Consider the following 5,059-nt stretch of genomic DNA (forward strand, 5'->3'; position numbering starts at 1 on the left):
ATAACAGAGATGAGAGATCTTATAATTTAAATTGGACATTAGAGGAAATTAAATTCCAGACATGACAGGGGAAAAAATACTTTTAGGATTAGGATTTACAAAATGACATGAAATATTCATTTGAAATATTAAAGAAGATCTTCAAATGGTACCAGAAATTAGTAATCAAAATATCAGTAATGATGTCTGCTTCTATGGCTAGACTATGCCTAAAAGATGTTAATGAAGGGATGACAAATTTGAAACAAATTTTGTTTGATACAGCAACAATGGAATAAACAATATTGGATTAAAAATACTGTGAATTACAAAATAGGCAAGGCATTGAAATTGGAAACACAAATGACAGGAAAAAGTGTGGATTACAAGAGCCAAGAGGATGGCCCTGATAAGGACTTTTTACTGGATACACAAAAGAAGCTGGTTATAGCTTTGGAAATCAAAGGAGAAATACAAAAGACAAGACAAGACATTGACCTGGATAATGATTTTCCAATTTACAAAAGAGGCTTGCTAAAGCCTCGAAAAAGCTTTTTTTGGGGGGGGGGCAGACAACATCTGAATAAATTAAAGATCAAGATTGTTAGTAAAGAAAGAAAGGAATATAAAGTTATTGTAGTTTGAGGAAGACTTTATTCAGCTCTGGTTACCCTTTACAGACTTTTTGCTGACACTGGGACTACAAAAACTAAGGATTTATGGTTTTGCATATAGAAGGGATGAGTTATGGGAAGAAGAAATATTTGCTTGTAACTTTATAGGAGGTGGTGAGATCAATTTTTATTACTTATGATGAAGATTGGAAGTTACTTCTTTACATATTTTTTTCTTTATTCTGCTTTTTCCTTTTTTATTTCTTTGCACTGTTTAGTGTTTCTCCTTACCTCTTTTTCTTTTTCTGAGTTTAATTTGTATTGGTGCTTACTATTGTACTTAAAAACTTTAATGTAACATGTATAATTCAGGAATTTCAGAAGAAGCCTTTTTTGGCTATTGGAACTGCTAGATATTGTATTGGAAAAATAAAAACAAAGCAGCCTCATTTTTGTTTTTAAAAAATTGTGTAAAATTTACTTTTAGAAATGAAAAAGGGTGCATTTCATAAAAGCTGCTTCAACACTTCTTACAAACCTTTATTGAAGCAAAATTCCCCTTTGATACATTTCTATATTTACCAAATTTTATAGTGCATTTACTTGGAAACTAACTGGTACTGCAATTTTTTTTCTTGTCCCTGAACCTATTAAGTATTTAATTGATGCAATTATGAAACCTAAACTAAAATCTGAAAGAAAGGAATAATGCACTACAAAACAATTGCTGGTAGGAATCTGAGCAGGGCAGACCTGGAGGAAGCAAAGAGGACCCATCTCAATAGTACTTTAGATTATAATTATTGAGTGAGTAGTGATGGCTATAATAATATGAAAATTGTTAGTCTGCTAAGTTTTTAATAGAAAGGATTAGTCACCATATGCACATGATGAATCTCAGTTCAATTCTGCCTGTGTTGTAGGTCACCAATTTTTCTGGTAATCTCTTTTAAAATAGTTTCTCAGAGAAGGCATGATGGATTCTCAATGGAGACAAGGACTTAGAATATGTCTCCATGACAATATTTTATTGTTATAGATACATCAAATAAAAGAGCCATTTTTGCAATTTTATGAATATTTCCTGAAATTGGTGACCTTCAACAGGTGATCTAATAAAGAATAATACATTTGAGTGTTTTTTTAAACTTCTTTTGTTACAAATTAATCATAATGACCAAGTTCTGCTTAATTATATCTCAGGACTTGTGGATGTGTGTATGTATAGAAATACTTATACTTAACAAGATGAGTATATGTATTATCAGCTACATATTGACTTTTTAAAAAATAATTCCAAATAATGCAAACTGTGATGAACTTACATTCAATTATGTTTCTTACCCACTCTTCACAATCCATGAATATGTGCAGGCACCCAAACAAAACAGTTTGTACCTTCTTGGCTGGTAAGGGAAGTAAATCTTAGTTTACATTTCCTTAGAAAACAGTTCTAATAGGAAACAAGTGGTTCCAGATGGTGTAGTACAATTTTTGTTGTTGTTGCTGTTGTTCAGAAGTTCTATCAGATGCCATGTTGGTATAAGTGGTGGAGCTTCAGACAGAACTGTAGGGATGAATATTGAGGTTTGCAAAATACCTGACAACTATACAGGTAGTTCTCAATTACTACACAGTGCACAGTACACAGTACTACACAGGTACAGGCAGGTTAAGTGATGCAGCTATAAAAGGGATGTCACATGATCACATCATTTAGTGATGACAATTACAACAGTCATCACTAAATGATGCCATCATTAAGGAAAGATCATAGGTTGTTAAGCAAGGACCTCACATGACAATGATTTGCAACTTCCTGTTGCTTCGAAAAAGCAAAGCGAATGGCAAATCCAGTAAGAAATTATAAGTTCCAGATGACACATGAGCAGGCCAGTAGGAGGTGATTTCTGTGAAGTATCACTGGGTAGAGGAGAGAATACTGCAGTGCCATGCAAGCAATAGACAGATTGGGAAGAGGTGTTGTGGTGCCACACAGGTACAGACAGGCAGGGGATGGGGTGTTGCTGGCTTTCCCGTTGACTTTGCTTGCAGAAAGCAAGCAGGGGAGGTCACAAATGGTTACTATCTGACTGCAGGATGCTGCAACCATAATAAATGTGAGCTGCTTTCCAATCACCCAAATTATAATCATGTGACCGCAGAATTGCTGTAAGGCCCAAACTTGGAGGACTGATTGAAAGTACCACTTGTTCAGCATTGTCACAACTTCAAACAGTTGCTGAGTAACTGAGATTACCTATAATGGAGCAGACAGCAGTGGTTGTTGAAGATGATTTATGGATTTTTATAAAGACAAAGGGAGACTGGAGAACATGAGTTTGATTTGGCAGTTTTGTACTTCTGAATAGAATTGTTCAAATATAATGAAGACCAGAAGAGGATGGAGAGCACTTTGAGACAATAATTAAGTAAGGCAGAAACATGATGTGGAGCTAGAACATGATGCACTCTTGCTGTTGGATGAGATGGCACTTCCCCATTCAAGAGTAGTATGCAATTTGGGAATTCTCCTAGGCTTGCAATTACTGCTGAAAATACAGGAGGTAACTATGGCCAGGAGGATCATTGCATGGGTTTATATTGTGTGCCAATTGCGCCCATTGTTAGAATAGAAAACTCTTCATGTGGTTACCCATATCCTAGTCATCTCACAATTTGACTACTGTAATATGTTGAAGCTGCCCCTGAAGACCACCCAGGAGCTACAGCTAAACCAAAATGCAACCAAAGGCATCTTTACAAGCCATGTGTCATAAATGCTCCACAAGCTGCAATTTGTTGCTTCTGGGTGCAACAAAGAGTGTGAAATGCCACCTATAAAGACATAAAATAAAGTAGACAAAACAAAACAAAACACCAAAGGCTATTAACTAAAAACAGGCCAACTATCAGTTTGAGAGAGAAAAAAAATACTATCAATCTCTGTAAGCTTTTCCTTAATTCTAGAATTAGGTTCTAGGTAGGATTAAAAATATCATACATATCTGTCAAACTTGCGCCGTAAGCTGCATATACACCTAGGCCTAGAATTACCTAATTCTGAGATTTTGAATTCCGGGGAAAATGCTCTTGGTGCAGAAAAAAGAGATTTAGAGAAATCATCTAAAGTGGTATTGAGTCTGTTTATTGTACAAGCTTCATTATACAGAATTTCAGTCCAGTCCCCAGGACTCATACAATACCTTGTGGAATAGGCATTTGTGTATGTGTGTGTGTGTGTGCGCATGCATGTATATGCGCGTGCACACACACACACAAATGGTATTGTATGAGTACACACACACACACACACCAAAGCAAGATTAAAAGAGTTTGTCACATGTAATTGTCAATGGTCATACATTCAATACAGAAAGGTGTGGGTGCTTCTTTTAATCATATATACAATCTTACACTATTCTAGAATAAAAATCGTGAAAAGTACATACAATCATAATCCATCATATTGTCTATAATAGCATAAAACTGTGTTTACAGGAGAGGAGATCATGCATTACACTAACAAAGTATAACTATTGCTTTTCTGCATCAGACCAACTCATAATCCTTTTAGTCATAGGAAGAGGACTCCATGTATAGCCAACTTGAAATTCTATATGCAGAAAGGGCAGGACTTCACTGCAGACCCAATCTGCAACATTGCATGGAAAACTTCCAATCTCTAAGTATGAACATTGATGTCAGAAAAAGGAAAAGCTGTGCTTAATACAGACTTATGTTCTGATGCTTAATATGTGGCATTAGGAAGAGGAAGAAGCCTATTCTTTGTGTGGAACTCATCTTGCCTAAAACACAAGTGAATGGAACTCAGGTCCAAGACTTTGGCTGTTAAGAGAAACCGGCTCAATGCTTCAACTGCTCACAAGGAGAGCATGAAGACGACCAAGCACTCCCTGCCCTTTCTTCTCAGCATTTGATATTCCTTATACATGAGGTATGTTTGTCGAGGAGAAAGCATCAGCACCATGTATAAATTAATTCTGTCCACAGAACTGTGTAAATACCACAAAGAAGATGGGAAGTCTCTTCCTTAGATTTTTTTTTTCCTTTCTCTTTTGAAATATTTCTCTTTTTCTTTTATTCATGTTTGTTTGTTTTTCTTTCTTCTGTTCTTCTTTTTTTAAAAATTTGGTGTAATTTTTTCTTTTAATAAAATATTTTTTTAAAAAAAACCTGCCACAGGGATATGTGAAAAATGAAGAAGAACTAAGCAAAGCAGACATTTGGGGTTCCTGTCCCCCACCCCTCCACGCGTAATGGAGCTCACACAGTCAGCAAATGTGAACGTTCGTGGAGAATCTGCCAAGTCCATTTTCCCTCGTTCTGTCAGCTTGCTTACTTGCAGAACCATCCCCTCTCTCTGAGTCAACATCACCTATCCTCATGTGGGGGAGAGAGGACAGAGCTGAGCCGGAGGTGGCAGCGTGCCGGTACGTGGCGTG

At 36.3% G+C, this 5,059-nt stretch overlaps 1 protein-coding gene across 4 annotated transcripts in view; it reads right to left on the bottom strand.

Annotated features, from left to right (window-relative positions):
- NOL4 (nucleolar protein 4) overlaps positions 1-5,059 on the bottom strand; it is a 135,977-nt gene that overhangs the window by 99,738 nt on the left and 31,180 nt on the right. The gene's annotated exons all lie outside the window — the stretch shown is intronic.

The sequence above is a fragment of the Pantherophis guttatus genome, chromosome 3 (assembly GCF_059756535.1).
Source record: "Pantherophis guttatus breed Tessera chromosome 3, ASM5975653v1, whole genome shotgun sequence".
Classification (NCBI taxonomy): domain Eukaryota; kingdom Metazoa; phylum Chordata; class Lepidosauria; order Squamata; family Colubridae; genus Pantherophis; species Pantherophis guttatus.